This window comes from Mirounga angustirostris, unplaced genomic scaffold, assembly GCF_029215605.1.
Source record: "Mirounga angustirostris isolate CCGP_5_RB_7025 unplaced genomic scaffold, mMirAng1.0.hap1 SCAF_16, whole genome shotgun sequence".
In the NCBI taxonomy this organism is placed as follows: Eukaryota; Metazoa; Chordata; class Mammalia; order Carnivora; family Phocidae; genus Mirounga; species Mirounga angustirostris.
The window spans coordinates 49,494,203-49,516,178 of NW_026991724.1; the positions used below are offsets into that span (position 1 = coordinate 49,494,203).

The window sequence follows — 21,976 nt, forward strand, 5'->3', positions numbered from 1 at the left end:
TAATATATAATGTAGAGGACATATATAAGAGTACAACATATACTACATAATATGCACATATATTTAACCATGATTAATTAATTAACCTCTCTAGGCTTCACTTCTGTAATCTGAAGCATTAGGACCATAACAGAACCAACATTATCAGATTGCTATCAGGATTACATGTGAATAGCAGAAAAATGTTGTAATTATACCAATGTTTTCTAGACATTAAAAATAGAGCTACTCTACGACCCAGCAATTGCACTACTAGGTATTTACCCCAAAGATACAGATGTAGTGAAAAAAAGGGGCACATGCACTCCAATTTTCATAGCAGCAATGTCCACAATAGCCAAACTGTGGAAGGAGTCCTTCAACAGATGAATGGATAAAGATGTGGTTCATATATACAATGGAATATTACTCAGCCATCAGAAAGGATGAATACCTACCATTTGCATCGACCTGGATGGAACTGGAGTGGATTATGCTAAGTGAAATAAGTCAAGCAGAGAAAGACAATTATCATATGGTTTCACTTATTTGTGGAACATAAGGAATAGCACAGAGGACCACAGGGGAAGAGAGGGAAAACTGAATGGGAAGAAATCAGAGAGGGAGACAAACTATGAGACTCTGGACTCCAGGAAACAAACTGAGGGTTGCAGAAGGGAGGGGGTGGGGAGATGGGGTAACCGGGTGATGGGTACTAAGGAGGGCACGTGTTGTGATGAGCACTGGGTGTTATATGCAACTAATGAATCATTGAACACTACATCAAAAACTAATGATGTACCATACAGTGGCTAACAGAACATAATAAAAAAAAATCAGATACTATTCTCCATCATAAAACCGTCCTTATGAATGTGTCTTGTAAGACATCTGGGTGGCAAAGATGGCCTCTTACTTAATAATCTGTTTCCCGCATAACAACGTTTGTTTAGACATTGAGACCACCCTTCTGAAAAGTTTAATGACAGATGGATATTCTTTTTTAAAATTAATTTATTTTTATTTTATTATTTATTTCTTTTCATTTGAGTATAGTTGACATACAATGTTACATTAGTTTCAGGTGTACAACACAGTGATTCCACAAGTTTATACATTATTCTATGTTCACCACAAGTGTAGCAACCATCTGTCCCCATATTCTTCTTGAAGCCAGAGGAGGCTCAGACAGCATATCCCTCTTCGAACATGGATATAATGAAAGATTAAAGAAGCCTGTGATGCCACTCTATTTCTCTTATTTGTGTAAAGCATTGGCTCAGCACTTGATGCTTGCAAGGACTTGGGAACCAGAAGTTCAATTTCTTGGGCAAGGTTATTTATTGTTTTCAACAGGTATTTACTGTTATTTACTGTTTTTAAGCAACTTCAAGATCATTTGTGGAAGAGAAAGAACTCAAGAAGGGCTGATGGTGGCCTGTGAATAAGGTAGAGCCTTTTTGCACCACCTTAGAGAGAGGTTTTCTCCTCCAGTAGAGTCTCCCTCTCCTCCTGAGTCCCTGCCCACATAGCCCACAGCTGAAGAATCCACAGAATGTATGTACAACTACCAAGAACAAGTATTGACTTGGCTTCGTAGTTAGCAGTGAAAGAGTTGAGTTTTCTTTCACTTACCTAATATTTATAGATCACCTTCTGAGAGGGATATAGTTCCTAGATCTCTAGTTGCTCAGAGCCTAAGCGTGGGAGACCAATTAGAAAATGAGCTATTGGGCGCCTGGGTGGCTCAGTTGGTTAAGTGACTGCCTTCGGCTAAGGTCATGATCCTGGAGTCCCGGGATCGAGTCCCACGTCGGGCTCCCTGCTCAGCAGGGAGTCTGCTTCTCCCTCTGACCCTCCTCCCTCTCATGCTCTCTGTCTCTCATTCTCTCTCTCGCAAATAAATAAAATCTTAAAAAAAAAAAAAAAAAGAAAATGAGCTCTTACACACTGACAGATGCCAGAGTAGAGTGTAAACAGGGTCCTTTGGGGGAACATGGAAAGGGTCCCCAGACCTAGACTGGATAAGGGAGAGAGTTAGATGGGCTCAATGAGGAAAATGAGGCCTGATGTTAGCCCTGGAGGATGACAGTGCCATATCAGCCACTCAGAGCTCAACAGGGTACTCAAACAGAACAGTACTCAAATAGAAGAGTACTCAAACAGACAGTACCTGGGGCAAATAAGAAGCCGAAATGTGGTGAGAAGTCAAGAGCCAAATCACATGCTTTAGAGGAATTGCCTCATTTAACCCTCGCAACAACCCAAAGGATTAAGATAATTTTTACTGTTGAGAATACTGCAGCATCGAGAGGTTTTGGTTTTAATGGCAGCACCAGGGCTTCTTAAGCTGTGCCTTAGTACAGGTACTGGGGTTTGGCCATGATGCTCTTGATGTATAAAGTCCAGATGTTCTGTCAGTTCTTCTTGAGCAAGGACACCAGGAAATTGACAGCTAAGTGGATGTTGTACACAAGCTCATCATCTGTCATCTTCACATGGCTAATGGCCACTGCCAGACACAACACCTTCTTCATCTGGAATTTGATTGTGGACTTCACTTCATCCACTTTGGCCACCATGTTCTCATTGTGGGTCAACAAGGAAGGGAACTTGCCAGGCTTATTCAGGCCTGGGCCCAGAATTCATGGATCTGCTTGATCAGGGACTCTGAAGCCAAAAGGGCATCATACTTCTTGGCCAACTTCTTGACTAATTTTTTATTCTTACTGAGTCTTCGGTGCCTCCATGCCCATGCGGGGAATATCCACAGCCTTGGCCTCATCACAGTACTGCTGATGCCCTAAATCACACATGGAGAACTTAGGGCAAGGAGTAGACTTAAGCCTGATGGTGCCCAAGGAGCGTTTGTCCTTCTGAGGGTCATAGTTTTTCAGGTTGATTTGCAGCTCCACAGTCTCCAAAAACTTCCAGTGCTTGTGCTGGTTGCTGTGCAGGACTTCCCTCATTGCTTTGTACAGCCTGTCCCAGGAGACTTCGCTGCTCATGCTGCTGCATACTGCAGTAACTGGAAAAGCTGAAGCATTGAGATTTTAAGTTATTTATTCACGATTATCCATTCAGTCAGCAGAGCAGCCAGGATTATCATCCCAGAGTCCATATTCTTAATTACTAGGATGGTGGCTTTCAATCTACCAGTTCACTGGTTATCGTTGGGAAGTTAATAAAAAAATGAAAACAAAACCAATGCCCAGGACCCAGTCCAGGGCCTATAAATTGGTATCTGTGGAGGAAGAGTTTCCATGAAAATGAATCTCCTTCCCCTCAGGTGACTATATTTTGCAGAAAGGGTTGCAAACATAGATTCTGAGATTAATAGAGGCAGTTTGCAAGCTGAGCCTAGGCAATCAACCATTAGATCATTCAGGCTCTCAATGAGTATAGGGAATGACTGGAGAACACATAAGCCAGGAGCAGAACAGGGTCTGGGACTCGGGCCTTGTGACTCCCAGCTCCCCACTGCTCTCCATTATAAGGTGCTCCTGGAGTTGTCTCTAAGGATTGTGGATGTTTCTTCAGGCACATACTCAGCATGAATACAGGCTTCCAGTTTAGACTTGCCTGATCAGATTTATCAAGCAATAGGAGTTACTAATCACCCAAGGGACTTTAAGAATTCAGAATACAAAGCAATTCATGTTAAACAGGCATTTAAACAGTGGTCATCCCACAGAATGTTCTTGTTTCTTTATATGTTAGAGTTAGTCTGATTATATCCCTTTCTTGGTTAAAACATGTGCATGGCTGCCCAGTGCCTTTAGAATAAAGTCTAGATTCTTAGCAAGCCATCCATAGAGGAATCTTCCATGTCTGCTCTCCCCTGTAAACTCCAGCTGTGTAAATCACTCGATCTCACAGGAAAGCCTCCAGGATTTTGTATGTGAAGAAAGGATTTACAAAAACGAGTATGGGCAGTAGTTTGCCCCCATGCATCCTAGATCTTCTTAGCTTTTTACATCAGCTTATATGTCCCCTGTTCTAAGATACCTTTTAACAGGCTTTGCTACAGCCTTATCAACTCCTAAAACCCATTTTGCCAGTCTAATAAAAGCAGAGTGTTTTGGCCAAGAGCCTAGGCTATAGAATCAGGTTACCAAGCTTTAATCAAGATTCTGCCACTTACTAGCAGAGTAAACTTTGCAAGTTAATTAACCTCTTGATGCTTCTGTTTCTTCATCTGTAAAATGGAAGATAAAAGTAGGGTTATTATGAAGAACAAATGAGCTAATGCATCCAAGCATTAGAAAGTCAGTGTAGTTCATAATAAGCACCCAAAAAATGTTAGCTGTTATTACTATTATCCTCGTTGTTGTCACCATGAAATAAATACAGAAGCCACATATCAGCCCTAGTTTGCTTTTAAGAATATTTATTTTAGGTCAGTAATTACCAATAGGCATATACCACCTTTTGAACATTCTGAAAAAGTGGGTGGCTTCAGCATCCTACTCAATCTGATTGAGATAAAGGGCAGGAAATACTTATATTGTTTGTTTCTCCCACATCCATTTTCAGAAAATTTGAATATAACCTCACTGAGCTGAAGGTCCCTGTTCCTTGATCCCTGTTGTAAAGCTAGACAAACCACAAACAGGTACTGAATAACTCCTCTCTGCCGAAACCTATACTTGGCAATAAGCACAGAGAACTTGACGTAGTCCCTACTACATAGAAACCTGCACCTGAATGGGAGAGACAGAGCAGAAACACCAGTGAACTCAAAGACAGGTCAACAGAAATGATCAGAACTGAAGCTCATGAAAATTAGGTGCATTCTGTTGTTTATTTCATATTGTGTTCTGGAAATGTTAATAGTATTGTTCAGATCTTTTGTATTCTTACTGAACAAGCCTGCTTGTTCTATCGGTTACTAAGAGGAGTACTGAAATCTCCATATGAAATTGTGGATTTCTCCATTTCTTCTTTTAGTTCTGCCCAGTTTTCTTCATATAGTTTGAAGCTATATTGTTTTGTGAATACACATTTAGGACTATTATGTCTACTTGATGAACTGACCCTTGGTTTAAGTGCCCCTCTTTATCCCTGGTAACAGTCCTTGGTCTGAAGTCTACTCTGTCTAATATTACTATAGCCATTCCAGCTTTCTCTTGACCAGTGTTTCCACAGCACACCTTTTTTGGGTAATCCCTTTAACTTTTAACCTATGTCCTTATATGTAAAGTAGGCTCTCTAGACAGCATATACTTGGTTCTTGTTTTTAATCCAATTTTATAATCTCTTAATCAATGTATTTAGACCATTAGCATTTAATGTAATTTTTTATATGGTTGGATTTAAGTCTACCATTTTACCCTGTTTTTCCTCCCTGATTTTTTTTTAATTTAAATTCAATTAGCCAACATATAGTATATCATTAGTTTCAGACGCAGAGTTCAATAATTCATCAGCTGCATATAACACCCAGTGCTCATCACATCATGTGCCCTCCTTAAATGTCCATTACCCAATTACCCCATCCCCTCCAGCAACTCTGTTTGTTTCCTATAGTTAAGAGTCTGGGTGTTATACTTAACTAATGAATCAATGAACACTGCATCAAGGACTAATTATGTACTATACAGTGGCTAACTGGACATAATAAAAATAAATAAATAAATAAATAAAATGAGAAGGTACTAATAAATCAAAATATTGGGAGGTTTAGAGAAAAAAAAAAGAGTCTCTCATGGTTTATCTCCCTCTCTGATTACTTCCCATTCAGTTCTCCCTCCCTTCCCCTATGACCCTGTGCTGTTTCTTATATTCCATATATGAGTGAAACCATATGATAATTGTCTCTGATTGACTTATTTCGTTCAACATAATACCCTCCAGCTCCATCCACATTGATGTAAATGGTAAATATTCATCCTTTCTGATGGCTGAGTAATATTCCATTGTATATATGTATATATACAGGTGCCCCTGTACCACAACATTTTAATTTTTTTATTCTTTATTTAAATTCAATTTAGTTAACACATACTGTATGTTTAGTTTCAGGGGGTAGAATTTAGTGATTCATCAGCTGCATACAACACCCAGTGCTCATTACAAGTACATACCTGTCATGTCAAAACAAGAAGAAAAAATAGACTTTAAATGTTGTACTTTTAAGACACATTGGAAGTGAGATATTTTGTTATTGAATTAGACAGCAAAGCCTTTTGCTTATTATGCAGTGACAACATAAGTGTGCTAAAAGAAAACAATACATGTCAATATTATCAGACTAAGTATTCATCACAAATATCTTCAATTTGTGGTAAAGCAGTGGTCAGAAAAATTAGAAAATTTAAAATGTCTCATCAGAGCATAATTTCTTCACAAAAAAATAAGTAATGAAAATGAAGCTACAACCAAAGTAAGTTTATATTTAGGTATTCAGCTTCTATTTCTAACCCAAGCAAAGAAAAGTAATTTACTGATGATGAGTTAATTAAATCTTGTTTGATTGTAGCAGCCAAAGAAATGTGTCCAGAGAAAACAAACAAGATTATTAGACCGGGGGCAAGAATAGTTGCTTGAAGAGTTGAAGACAATGGAAACATTATAGTCAATTAAAATACAAGGAAAATGATCATGATATATTTGGCTCTTGATAATTCAACACATATTACTGACATTGCTCAGTAGTTGTTCATTCAAGGCATCAATGTCAAGTTTGAAGTGACTAAATAATTAGCCTCTAGGGATAGTCTGTGTGGAACAATTACAGTTAAAAATATGTTCTAAGTTGGGCGCCTGGGTGGCTCAGTTGGTTAAGCGACTGCCTTCGGCTCAGGTCATGATCCTGGAGTCCCGGGATCCAGTCCCGCATCGGGCTCCCTGCTCGGCGGGGAGTCTACTTCTCCCTCTGACCCTCCTCCCTCTCGTGCTCTCTGTCTCAAATAAATAAATAAAATCTTTAAAAAAAAATTTAAAAAAATATGTTCTAAGTTGAAAAAATATTAATTCAAAATAAACTTAAGTGTAACCTAAAAGGATGTGTTAAAACTGATTACAATTTTAAAAGCTTATACAAATGTGTTTAAAGACTATGGTCATTCATTGTATTATTCAAAGCAGGTGCTTTGCAGAAAATATTGTAATCTATTATGTGCTACTGAGCTAGTAGTGTGAACAGTGAACTTCATTCAGTCTCATAGACTTAACCATCATCAGTTTAATGAATTCTGTCAGAAATAGCACTGGGTGTTATAAGAAAACAACGGATCGTGGATCACCACATCAAAAATTAATGATGTATTGTATGGTGACTAACATAACATAATAAAAATAATAAATAAATAAATAAATAAATAAAAGAAATAGAAACCGAATATCCTAACTTGCCTCACCATACAGCAGTTCAATGGCTGAGCAGCAGTAAAATTTTATTATGACTTTTTTAAAAAGTCTCAGAGCCAGGACTGAAATTTTCCTGAATGAGAAAAATTGACCCCAGCCATGCTGAATGGCTTTGGAAATTAGCTTTGGCTAGACTTGATGATGTTAATGAATCCAACCTATAAGTAGAAGTATGGTAGTAATAAAGTCATTTTGATAGCAACTGATTTTGTTTAAATCACAAGTAATGCCAAACTGCTTTATCTATTTCAACCCTGTCAAAAGTTAAAATGAGCACAATCTCCATTCCTACATAAATTTGTAATATTTGTATTTTCTGAGCTTAAAGTACATCATCCCAGCAGTGTTTTCAGATCTTGATGCAAGTGCAAAGGAACTTTCCATATTTCAAAATTGGTTTAACTACATAATTGAGGAGCTTCCTCCTAACCTTCCATTAGAAGTAATCTGTGATGTAATGACATACTAAAAGGCAAATGTCAAGAGAAGAACCTAAGAGAAGAACCTAAGAGAATTCTATAAATGCATTCGATATTAGTTTCCTATTGCTAGCATAACAAGTTACCACAAACTTGGTGCCTTAAAACAGTACAATTTATTCTTTTTTAGTTACGGAGGTCAGAAGTCTAAGATCAGTTTTTGGGCTGAGGTCAAGATGTCAGCATGGCTGGTCCCTTCTAGGGGAGAATCCATTTCCTTGCTTTTTCCAACTCCTACAGGCACCTGCATTCCTTGGTCCATGGTCACATCACTCCCATCTCTGCTTCTGTCATCCCATTGCCTTCTCCTGACACTGATCTCCCGCCTTCCTCCTTTAGGGACCATTGTGATTACAGCGTGCCCACTTGGATAATCTTGCCATCCCAAGATCCATAACTTAATCACATCTGCAAAGTCTCTTCTACCATGTAAAGTAACACGGGTTTTGGGAATTAGGATGTGGACATCTTTGGGGAGCCACTATTCAGGCTTCCAGTTGCATCTTCCAGTTTATTATTATGCACAATTAAAATTACAAACTTGTGGACTGATATCAGTATTTAGTAGTACTTATTTGTTTAAAAGGTCATTTTTCAGTAAGTGATAAAATGTATAAAATCTCATTACAGAGCAGCATAAACAGAAAAACATTTGCAGTCAATTTTGATGACAGGGGAATACTAACCTTGAAAGTCAGTTAAGTTAAATGTTATTCCCCAAAATATTTCTATTCTCATTAGTACTCCTGTATTACCAAAAAAAAAAATTGTACTCAATCATTGTATTTTGGATTTTGTTAATAAAAATGCTGTGGATATTTCTCTCTTGTTAATACACAGACCTAAATAATATTCTTGAATCTGCTGCTTGACTGGAAAAGCTGAAAATATTTACAATCTGGGCCTTAATAGAAAAAGATTGTGAGCCCTGGACAAATTCAATTAAACCCAGAGTTCTTCGAAAAGATCAGTGAAATTAAACTTCTTGCCAGACCAACAAAGAACAAAAGAGAAAAGACACAAATTATCAAAATCAAGAATGAAAGAAGGGATATCATTATAGACTCAATAGACATTAGAAGAATAATAAGGTAATGTTACAAGAAACTTTGCATTCATCAATTCAATATGGTACATGAAGTTATTTAATTCCTTAAAAGACACAAAATACAAAATATTGAGAGAAACCAAAATTAAAAACTTTTGCTCTACAAAAGATGCTGTTAAGAGCATGAAAAGAGGAGTGCCTGGGTGGTGCAGTCTGTTGGGCACCCGATTCTTGGTTTTGGCTCAGGTCATGATCTCAGGGTCATAAGACTGCACCCTGTCAGGCTCCACACTCAGTGTGGAGTCTGCTTGCGATTCTCTCTCTCCCTCTCCCCTACCCTGAGTGCTCTCTCTTTCTCAAATAAATAAATATTTTTTAAAAAAGAACATGAGGGGTGCCTGGGTGGCTCAGTCGTTAAGTGTCTGCCTTCAGCTCAGGTCATGATCCCAGGGTCCTGGGATCGAGCCCTGCATCAGGCTCCCTGCTCAGCGGGAAGCCTGCTTCGCCCTCTCCCACTCCCCCTGCTTGTGTTCCCTCTCTCTCACTGTGTCTCTATAAAATCTTTACAAAAAATTTAAAAAAAAAATTTTTTTTTAAGATTTTATTTATTTATTTGAGAGAGAGAGAATGAGAGACAGAGAGCACGAGAGGGAAGAGGGCAGAGGGAGAAGCAGACTCCCCGCCGAGCAGGGAGCCCGATGCGGGGCTCGATCCCGGGACTCCAGGATCATGACCTGAGCCGAAGGCAGTCGCCCAACCAACTGAGCCACCCAGGCGCCCCAAAAAATAAAAAATTTAAAAAGAGCATGAAAAGACAAGCTACAGGCAGAGAAGAAATATCTGCAAATCACATATTTAACAAAGGACTTGTATCCACAATATATAAATAACTCTCAAAAATCAACAAGGAAAACACAACCCAATTACCCAAATTAAAACTGAGCAAAACATATAGACAAAACACTTCAGCAAAGAAGATATAAGGATGGTAAATAAGCTAAAGAAAAGCTGTATCTGCTGAATATCATTGGTCATTAGGGAAATGTAAATTAAAGTCACAATGATATTGCAATACATACTTATTAGAATGGCTAAAATTAAAAATAAAATACAGACAATGCTAAGTGATGACAGAGATGTGGAGCAACTGGAACTATCTCTCTCATACATCATTAGTGGAAATACAGGATGGTAGATATACTGGAGAGCAGTTGGATAATTTCTTATAATGTAAAACATACACTTTCCATAGGACCCAACATTCCCATTCCTGGTTATATACACTAGAGAAATAAGCACCAAAACCTTTACACAAATGTTTCTAGCAGCTTATTCATAATTGCCAAGAACTGGAAACAAACCAAATATCCTTCAGTGGATGAATGGGTAAACTATAGTATATACATTTATGGAAATGTAGTATTAACCAGCAATAAAAACAGATGAAGTATTGATACATACAATGTCAAAGGCATTATGCTGAGTGAAGGAATCCAGCCTCAAAAGTTTACATATGGGAAAAAAAGGTTACATATGATGAGCTCATTTATATGACATTCTCAAAAAGACAAACCTATATAGGGTTATAGTGGTTGCTGGTAGTTACAGATATGGTGAAGGGTGATAATAAAGGGAATATAGGAGGGAAGTTTTTGGGGCTAATGGGACTGCTTTGCATCTGATGATGGTGGTGATTATACAAATCCATACCTGCATTAAAATTAATAAAATTGCACCCCAAAAAGAAATAGTAAATTTTACTATAAAATCGTTGTTTTTTAAAAATCCATTTCCTCATCTGTAAAATAAGGGTAATAGGCTTGTTATGAAAACTGATTTAGTATACATAAACTATTAGAAACACTGCCTCCAGGCATAACAGTCTACAAATATTTGCTATTATCATTTCTACCAATGTGTTTCTTAGGAAATATGGGTTTTTTTAAATTGAACCCTAACCCTAAACCTAACCCTAACCATAACCCTGACACACATTGTTACTGAGTTGCAGGCATACAACATAATGATTCTTAGGAAATGTGTTTTAGGTCATCAAAATAATTGCCCACCAACTTTTCAATACTCTGAAATAGTTGGTGGATTCGATAGCTCACTGATATTAATGAATATCTCCATGGGTTATTTCTATTCCGTTTTGCTACCTAATTCCAATTTCAGGAAATCTACACTGCAAATGCTTGATACCAGCTGTCTGTTGAGTAGCTATTCTAAACACAAATCCTTGCCAATCTTATACTGAGAACTGGACACAGTTATGAAGAAAAATATGACATGGTCCCAGAAACACAAGAACTTCAAGCGTATGGGAAGAGAGGGATAACATACAAAGAACAAGAAGACATAGGTAAGTCAAATTCTATATGGGAAAACAAAATTCATCACCATCCCTCTCCAAAGTGCAATACTCTTATGTCCCAGAGCCTTCTCAAGTAAGTAACATTCTCCAAGCTGCAAAGAATGAAAACCTTAGGGTAGCTGCTAACATCTCCCTTTCTTGGTCTTGGATATATATAAAAAAAATGTTTGATAATCAATTTTTGGCAATTATGACAATCAACCAACCACTATCATACTGACTCAATGTTGGGAATTTGTGTTAAAATACTGAAACAAAAAGATCGGGGAGGGTGGGGGTTAGGGTGGGGGTGGTTAATACAAGACTGACAAATGTTAACAAGGATTAAATGTGGGTGATGGTTCCACTGGGGTTCATCATTTTACTCTTATTACATCTATGTTTATAAATTTCCACAGTAAAAACTTAAGAGGGAAATAAAACCTATACCTATTTTGTAAAACTTAAGTAAAAAAACCCAAATATATACATATACATATATATGTGTGTATATATATATATGTGTTACATATATACAGAAACACATTAAAACATTAATATGTTATCTCTACAACCTGTGGTTATAGACAATTAAACTCTTCTGTTTATACTTTGCATATCTTCTTAATTCTCTACAACATGCAATCTATAATCATTTCTATAATCAGAGTATGAACTATAAATTTCTTTCTAGGATTTAGCCTATTTTAATTAAAGTATAGTTGATATATTAGTTTCAGGTATGACACAATGATTCGACAATTCTATACATTATGCAGTGCTCCCCATGATAAGTATCGTTACCATCAGTCACACACAAATTTAATACAGTACTCTTGATTCTATTCTGTACTTTTCATCCCTGTGACTTATTTATTTTATAACAGGAAAGTTTGTACCTCTTCATTCCCTTCACCTATTTCACCCATTGCCCCCACCCCTTTCTCCTCTAGCAAACACCAGTTTGTTCTCTGTATTTATGAGTCTGTTTCTGTTTTGTTGTTAATTGTTGTTTCCTTTTCTTTTTTAGATTCCACATATACGTGAAATCATATGGTATTTGTCTTTCTCGGATTTTTTTTTTTTTAAGATTTTATTTATTTATTTGACAGAGAGATAGACAGCGAGAGAGGGAACACAAGCAGGGGGAGTGGGAAAGGGAGAAGCAGGCTTCCCGCCGAGCCGGGAGCCCGATGTGGGACTCGATCCTGGGACTCCAGGACCATGACCTGAGCTGAAGGCAGTCGTTTAACCAACTGAGCCACCCAGGCACCCCGTCTTTCTCGGATTTATTTCACTTAGAACTATAAATATTATTTCAAATACAATACAATTATATTGCAGATAACTGAAAATATCTTAGCAAAAACTGAAAACTCATTGACATAGCTTTCATGGCCTTCTACAAAAATCTAAAACATGACTTCTCAACCTGATAATAAACACGGTAAGAACTAAAGCAATAGATTGAAACCTAAATTTAAATCCCAGCTCAGCCTACTAGCTGTGTGAACCTAGGATAAGCAACTTATGCACTCTGTGTCTCCCTTTTCTCATCTACAACATGGGAATAACAGTATCCAGGAGACCCCAGAGGGCTCCTGTTAGGATTGAATATGTTAATTCATATAAAACTCCTAGAATAATATTTAGCACTAAATGTTTAAACATAATCGTTAGGAGACAAGAAGATGGCGGCAGAGTAGAAGTACCCCAGGCTTGCTTCATTCCACAAATACAGCTAGATAACTATCAGATGATCCTAAATACCCCAGAAATTGACCTGAAGACTGACAGAACTCTCCAACCAAACAAAGAAAAGAGGCTACACTGAAGAAGGTAGGAAATGTGGAGATGTGGTTTAGGGGAGAAACAGATCCTGGTTGCTGTGGAGGGGAGGGAGCCATGGTCACAGAGAAGGGTGAGACAGAGAAATGCACAAGAACATTTCCCCATTGCCATTGGCTTGGAAAGTGAGAGGGGCTGAATGTTGTGAGTTCTTATATTCAGTGGGGCTTAAAGCCCAGATCTTTTTGGTGGGTTGGTTTGTTTTGCTTTGTTTTGTTTTTGCATTGCACTTTTTAATTGCACAGGCAGTTTTAAATAAATGGAGAAAGCAACCTCCAGGGGCACCTGGGTGGCTCAGCTGGTTAAGCGGCTGCCTTCAGCTCAGGTCGTGATCCTGGAGTCCCAGGATCGAGTCCCGCATCAGGCTCCCTGCTCAGCAGGGAGTCTGCTTCTCTCTCTGATCCTCCTCCCTCTCATGTTCTCTGTCTTTCATTAAAAAAAAAAAAAAAAAAAAAGAAAGCAACTTCCAAAAGCTACACTAGCAGGGAAATATTCCATCAAGTATTTACATAGTGAGCTTCCATAGTTTTACAAAAAATTCCTGATTTTACTTGAACTGTACATGAAGGAAAGGAGCCCCCTCAGGTAGGTGTTCTCTCTGCTTGCAAAAGCAAACTAAAGGATCTAAAACTGGAGGCAAGCCTGGGATGCCAAGAAAGGGGTTAAAGAAATGATAAAGGGCCATTCATAAATTCCATGTCTAAGACACTTATCCAGTGATCCTTACATAAGAACTTTAGGGCAAACTACTGCCCTTATGATAAAGGTACAACCTCAAAAGCTATAATTCTGGATTATAATATATCTGAGTACCTTGGATTTCTGGATGACAAAAGATAATACTGGGGGTGACCCATAAGGTTTGAACAAATACTTTAGAAGAATTCCCTAGGACTGTACATCCTTTACTGTGAAAGCCTGGAGTTTTAAAGGTCAGCAGGCTTGGCTGGGATAAAGCCCAGCAGCACTGTGCTACTCTTGAGGAAAAGGCATGTAAATAAGCCAGGGGCATAGAGCATGAAAACCATGATCTGAAGAGCGCCTGGGGCACACAGTAGGGAGATTATCTGCTCTTCTCAGAGCATGTCCCTGAGAGGCAACATTCATGGAGACACTTGTCTGGGAACAAAGGAGCTGGCTGGTGCCATTTCCCTCCCTCACCCCTCAGCATAAACACAGAGCCACCTGTGGGAAACAGTGTAATGCAGACACTGGCCCCCTAACTTGCTTACACCAAGCCCCACCCCACTGTGCTCCAGTGGAACTGCCTTTCTCAGTCATGCTTACCTCAGTGACAGCACAGCAGGCCCCTCCCCTAGAAAACCAACACAAAACCTGCCCATACCACATCTCTTGACCAGAGTTTTACAGGGCTTCAGTTCTGGTGGAGGTGGTGAAAACACCATGTCTCCTGACCAGAGAGTTTTACAGGGCCTCAGTTCTGGTAGAGGTGATGAAAAGTCTCATTTCACAAGTGGACCGAGCACCCAGATCAAACTTGCCACATTCAGGCCAGGGACCTATCACTGCCCACAGTAGGCAAGGAGAGCATCTGCAGACAATTGGCCTGAAGGATAGAGCAGCTAGAACGCAACAGCAGAGTGAATGCAGCACACACTGGAGACACTTCCTGAAGTGTCAGGCCCTGGGCACTACATGACCTCTTCTTCATAAGGCCATTACTTTCAGGAGCAAAGATTTTTCTAACACAGAGAAGCAGGCAGAGACTTAGACAAAGTGAGAAGATAGAAGAATTTATCCCAAATGAAAGAACAAGATAAGACCACAGCCAGAGATCTAAGTGAAACAGATATAACTAACATGCCTGATGGAGAATTTAAAGCAATGATCATAAGCATACTCACTGGACTTGAGAAAGAATGATACATCAGTGAGACCCTTAACACAGAGATAAGAGTTAAAAAAGAATCAGAGATGAAGAGTGCAATAAACAAGATTAGAAATACCCTTGATGTAATCAACAAGAGGCTGGAAGAAGAACGAATTAATGACCTAGAAGACAAAGTAATGAAAAGCTATGAAACTATTAAAAAGCAGAGAAATGATTATGCAAAACGAGGATATACTTAGGGAACTCAATGACTCCATCAAACATAATAACATTCATATTATTGGAGTCCCAGAAGAAGAAGAGAAAAAAAAGGGGGGGAGAAAATTTATTTGAAGAAATAATAGCTGAAACTTCCCTAATCTGGGGAAGGAAACAGACATCTAGATCCCGCAGGCACAAAGAACTCCCAACAAAATCAACAAAAGCAGGCCAACGCCAAGACATATTGTAGTTAAATTTACAAAATATAGTGATAAGAAAAAAACTTAAAAGCAATGAGACAAAAGAAGTCAGTAACTTACAAGGGAAAATCCATGAGGCTAGCAGGAGATTTCTCAACAGAAAATGCAAGCCAGAAGGGAGTGGCATGATATATTCAAAATGCTCAATGGGAAAAACTGCAGCCAAGAATATTCTATCCAGCAAGGCTATCACTCAGAATAGAAGGAGAGATAAAGAGCTTCCCAGACAAACAAAAACTAAAAGAGTTGTGACCACTAAGTCAGTCCAGCAAGAAATATTAAAGAGAACTCTTTGAATGGAAAGGAGAGACCAAAAGTGACAATATGAATGTAGGAAAAACAAAAGCAGTAAAAATGAGTATTTCTGTAAAAATATCAGTAGGGCGCCTGGGTGGCTCAGTTGGTTAAGCGACTGCCTTCGGCTCAGGTCATGATCCTGGAGTCCCAGGATCGAGTCCCACATTGGGCTCCCTGCTCAGCAGGGGGTCTGCTTCTCCCTCTGACCCTCTTCCCTCTCATGCTCTCTGTCTCTCATTCTCTCTCTCAAATAAATAAATAAATAAAATCTTAAAAAAAAAATATCAGTCAAGGAACTCACACATACAAAAAAAAGGATATAAAATATGGTAACATAGTTAAAGCATGGGGAGGAGAGGAGAAAAGAATGTGTTCAAACTTAACCATCTAGTTAATATAGACTGCTATATGCAGAAGAGGTTATATACAAAACTAATGGCAACCATGTATCAAAAACCACCAATAAACATGCAAAAAATAAAGAGAAAGAAATCCAAATATATCACTAAGGAAAGTCAGCAAACCATGAAAGAGAGAAAGACAAGAAAGGATCAGAGAAAATCTCCAGAAACAATCACAAAATAAGTAATAAAATGTCAATAAATACATATCTATCAATAATTACTTTGAATGTAAATGGACTAAATGGACCAATAAAAAAAACTCAGGGTGTCAGAATGGATAAAAAAAAAAAAAGACCCATCTATATGCTGCCTAGAAGAGACTCATTTTCAACCTAATAACACCTGTAGCTGGAGAGTGAGGCACGGAGAAATATTTACCATGCAAATGGATGTCAAAAGAAAACTGGAGTAGCAATACTTATATCAGACAAACTAGACTTTAAAACAAAGACTGTAACAAGAAACAAAGAAGGACATTATATAATAAAGGGGACAATCCAACAAGAAGATATTAACAATTGTAAATATTTATACCCCCAACATGGGAGCACTCAAATATATAAAATAATTAATAACAAACATAAAGGAACTATATGATAATAATATAATAATAGTAGGGGACTTTAACACCCCACTTATATCAATAGACAGATCATCTAAGCAGAAAATCAACAAGGATACAATGGCTTGAATGACACAATGGACCAGATGAACTCAACAAGTATATTCAGAACATTCCATCCTAAAATGGCAGAATACATATTCTTTACAAATGCACATGCAATATTCTCCAGAATAGATCATATATTAGGTCACAAATCAGCCCTCAACAAATACAAAAACACTGAGATTATACTATGCATATTTTCTGACCACAACACTATGAGACTTGAAGTCAACCACAAGAAAAAATCTGGAGAGACCACAAATACATGGAGGTTAAACATGCTACTAAACAATGAATGGGTCAACCAGGAATAAAGAAGTTAAAAAATACATGGAGACAAAAGTGAAAACATGATGGTCCAAAACTTTTAGGATGCATCAAAAGCAGTCCTAAGAGGGAAGTATATAGCAATAAAGGCCTACCTCAAGGAGCAAGAAAACTGTATTTGTTGTATTTGAGAATAAACAACCTAAACTTATATCTAAAGGAGCTAGAAAAAGAACAACAAAGCCTAAAGCCAGCAGAAGGAAGAAAATAATAAAGATTATAGCAGACACTTCTCAAAAGAAGACATACAAATGGCTAACAGAAACATGAAAAAATGTTCATTATCATTAGCCATCAGGGAAATTCAAATCAAAACCACACTGAGATATCACCTTACAACAGTTAGAATGGCAAAAATTGAAAAGGCAAGAAACAACAAATGTTGGAGAGGTTGTGGAGAGAGGGGAACCCTCTTACACTGTTGGTGGGAATGCAAGTTTGTATAGCCACTTCGGAAAACAGTGTGGAGATTCCTAAAAAAATTAAAAATAGAGCTACCCTATGACCCAACAATTGCACTATTGGGTATTTACCCCAAAGTCACAGAGGTAGTGAAAAGAAGGGCCATATGCACCCCAATGTTCATGGCAGCAATGTCCGTGATAGCCAAACTGTGGAAAGAGCCAAGATGCCCTTCAACAGATGAATGGGTTAAGAAGATGTGGTCCATAGGTACAATGGAATATTCCTCAGCCATCAGAAAGGATGAATACCCAACTTTTACATCAACATGGATGAGACTGGAGTGGATTATGCTAAGTGAAATAAGTCAAGCAGGGAAAGTCAATTATCATATGGTTTCACTTATTTGTGGAACATAAGGAATAGCATGGAGGACATTAGGAGAAGGAAGGGAAAAATGAAGGGGAGGAAATCGGAAGGAGAGATGAACCATGAGAGACTATGGACTCTGAGAAACAAACTGAGGGTTTTAGAGGCGAGGGGGGGTGAATGAAACAGCAGAAAGAGAAATCAAGGAATCGATCCCATTTGCAACTGCACCAAACACCATAAAATACCTAGGAAAAAATCTAACCAAAGAGGTGAAAGACCTGTACTCTGAAAACTAGAAAAAAAACTGACGAAAGAAATTGAAGAGGAAACAAAGAAATGGAAAGACACTCCATGTTCATGGACTGGAAGAACAAATATTGTTAAAATTTCTACACTACCCAAAGCAATCTATGCATTTAATGCAATCCTGATTAAAATGCCAACAGTATTTTTCACAGAGCTAGAACAAACAATCCTAAAATTTATATGGAACCACAAAAAAACCCCAAATCGCCAAAGCAACCTTGAAGAAGAAAGCAAAGCTGGAGACATCACAATTCCAGACTTCAAGTTATATTACAAAACTACAGACATCAAAACAGTATGCTACGGCACAAAAATAGACACATCTATCAATGGAACACACTAGAAAACCCAGAATTGGACCCACAACTATATGGTCAATTAACCTTAGACAAAACACGAAAACATATCCAATGGGAAAAAAAAACAGTCTTTTCAACAAATGGTGTTGGGAAAACTGGACAGCACCATGCAAAAGAATGAAACTGGACCGCTTTCTTACACCATACACAAAAATAAATCTAAAATGGATGTAAGACCTAAATGTGAGGCAGGAAACCATCAAAATTCTAGAGGAGAACAGGAGCAGTAATCTCTTTGACATTGGCCATAGCAACTGCTTTCTAGCTATGTCTCCTGAGGCAAGGGAAACAAGAACAAAAATAAACTATTGGGATTACATCAAAATAAAAAGCTTCTGCACAGTGAAGGAAACAATCAACAAAACTAAAAGGCAACCTACAGAATGGGAGAAGATATTTGCAAATGACATATCTGATAAAGGGTTAGTATCCAAATATATAAAGAACTTACACAAATCAACACCCCCCAAAATAATACAATTAAAAAATGGGCAGAAGACATAAACAGACCTGTCTCCACATAAGACGTCCAGATGGCCAACAGACACATGGAAAGATGCTCAACATCACTTATCATCAGGGAAATGCAAATCAAAACTTACAATGAGATATCACCTCACATCTGTCAGAATAGCTAAAATCAACAACACAAGAAACAACTGTTGGCGAGGAAGTGAGAAAGGGGAACCCTCTTACACTGTTGGTGGAAAAGCACACTAGTGTAACCAATGTGGAAAATATATGGAGATTCCTCAAAAAGTTAAAAATAGAACTACCCTATGATCTAGCAATTGCACTACTAGATATTTACACAAAGGATACAAATATAGTGGTTCAAAGGGGACCATGCACCCCGATCAATGTTTATGGCAGCATTTATCTACAATAGCCAAATTATGGAAACAGCCCAAGTGCTCAAGGACTGATGAATGGATAAGGAAGATATGGAATATATACAAAATGGAGTGTTACTCAGCCATGAAAAAGAATGAAACATTGCCATTTGCAACGATATGGATGGAGCTAGAGAGTACTCTGCTAAGTGCAGTAAGTCAGGCAGAGAAAGATAAATACCATATGATTTCCCTCATATGTGGAATTAAAGAAACAAAACAAATTAGCAAAGGAAAAAAGAGGGAAAGGCAAACCAAGAAACAGACTCTCAACTATATAGAACAAACTGATGGTTACCAGAATGGAGGTTGGTGGAGGGATGGGTGACACAGGAGGTGGGGATTAAGGAGTGCACTTGTGATGAGCACCGGGTGATGTATAGAAGTGTTGAATCACTATATTGTACACCTGAAACTAATATTACGCTCTATGTTAACTAACTGGAATTTAAATAAAAGCTTTAAAAAAGTAAGTATAATTGTTATTATTCATGCCCAAGTTCTCCCCCATCCCTTTCTGTATTTATTTATTCAACAAAAGTCAGGGCATCTTCGCGGTAGAAGAATTTGCAGATGAGTTAAGGAAATATCTTCTCCCCTGAGAGGAGATAACATAAGAGGAAGAGAGATGCTAAGACCTACTCAGGCGAGGCTCTGCTTCCAGAAGCCAAAGCACCATTCCCTCCTTCCAGCGGCCCTTTTCAAGAAGTCCGGGCTGGGGAAGGACAGGAGGCTGAGAGAAATCACAGCTTCATTAGAACTCCCGCATAAATTACAGTGGACATCCCAGACAACACCCAGGAATGACCCTCTACAAAAACTTAAATTTAGATTTAAAAAAAAAAAAATGGAATCTGGGTGCAGCCTCCCCTCCTTCAGGACACTGCAGCAGGAGCTCTGACCCCATCCCAGGTTCATAGATGCTTTCAGGGAACTTAGCGCTTCTCCAGAAATTACAAAGTACTGCTATTAAGAGACGGTTTTTTTTGTTTTTTTTTGTTTTTTTTTTTTTTTACCCCAAGCCAGACTTTAAGTCTTTCTCTTCCACATCCTCATTTAACTCTCAAAATAACTCTATTAGGTAGACACTAATACCAACTTAAAGAGGAATGAGGCAGAGACACGAATTCTCCGAATATCATACGGCTGGGAAGCGGTAGCACTGGCTGGTGGTCGGGGAAAGGGCCGGGGAAATGCAGAACCCAGGAATCCCTCACTCCCAGCGACCTGGGAACCTGGCCCGGGCCCCGAGCCCGGTACGCACCCAGCGCCCCGCACTCCACAGAGCTCATTCAGAGGGAACACAAACCCCGCCCTTCGCCGCAGGCGGATTCTCTTCCCCAGGGTCGAGCGCCTGATGACCACCGGCCCACCGCCAAGTGAGGCCAGGTCAGTGCGGCCGCCAGGAGGGCGCCGGGGGTGGGTGGGCTCACCTTTCGCAGAGGAATGAAGGCCGCGGCCTCGCGTACCTGGAGCGGAAGCGACTCTGCCTACACAGAGCTCCTGGACTACGCTTCCCAGAATTCCCGACGGGAGCAGGAATGCAGCCTCGGCCTCCTGCAGCGGAAGTTATCCTGCGGCACTCTGTTCCTGGACTACATTTCCCAGAATTCCCAGGCAACCTCGTAGTCTTCCTCGGACGGAAGTGTTGGCTGTCGCACCGAGAGGCTGGATTGTATTTAAAGCGTGCGGGTCCGGCGCGAATTCCGTAACCCCGAAATGCTGCCAAGGGTACAGAACTCTTTTATGTACTTCTGTATTTTCTCCAGCCAACGATGCATTCAGGGCGTCTTTCCGGAGCGTAATGCGTCTGACCTTGTGGATCTTGTGGACTACAAATCCCGGAATCTCCTGCGGAGTGGTCCTTTCCTGAAGGCTCTTCTCTTTTTTGGGACAGTCAGTATTTAGATAGTCGGTATTCTCTTTTGGATAGTCAGACTGAATTAATTCTGTACGGTTAGTCGAGCTTGGCCGCCCCCTCCCTCGTCGTTTTCTTGAATTTTTTTCTTCCAAACGTGACAAAAACTAAGACAAAAACAAAACAAAACCCAAAGAACTCAACCAAAGCAAACTATCCACCTATTCTAAGAAACTACGTTATAGAGACTGAGAACCTTGAAATATGAGAAAGAGGAAAGGGAAGGAAGGAAAACAGATTATAGAAAGGAAGCGATGGATGCGGGGTTTGGGAGGGGCGGAATGCAGATACTATAAGGAAATTGTGCCGACCTGTACTGAGTACCAAATTTGACAAATATAGAGTCTCAACCTTACTTTTACTGGGTTGCCTTTTTTTTTTTTTTTTTTTATGGGCATGCATGCATCTAGAACTCACAGTGCTCCGTACCCTGAACTATTCATCCCAATATCCACAAGAATGGACGTGGATGCCAAGAATCCACAAGAAACAGATGCAACCATTGATCAGGCCTTAAAGCAGAAGCAACAAATGTTTCCCACATTTCCTTCACTTTAATTGATTATGAAACGTGAGTCATAAGGCAAATGGAAGAAACTGTATTGATAGAGATAAAACACTGTAATATGGGAAGGAA

General features: G+C 39.0%; 1 protein-coding gene and 1 pseudogene across 2 annotated transcripts in view; both read right to left on the reverse strand.

Annotated features, from left to right (window-relative positions):
* The window catches only part of ZNF112 (zinc finger protein 112), a 42,518-nt gene extending 21,590 nt beyond the window's left edge, over nt 1–20,928 (reverse strand). Inside the window, exon 1 of one of the 2 annotated variants that reach the window (XM_045891680.3) lies at nt 20,855–20,928. The gene's annotated coding sequence lies outside the window, so the exon portion shown is untranslated. The remainder of the gene's footprint in view (nt 1–20,854) is intronic. The other variant, XM_064580424.1, reaches the window with a different exon arrangement.
* Nucleotides 5–20,936, reverse strand: LOC129046309 (large ribosomal subunit protein uL1-like; annotated as a pseudogene).
* Between the last annotated feature and the right edge of the window lie 1,040 nt (nt 20,937–21,976).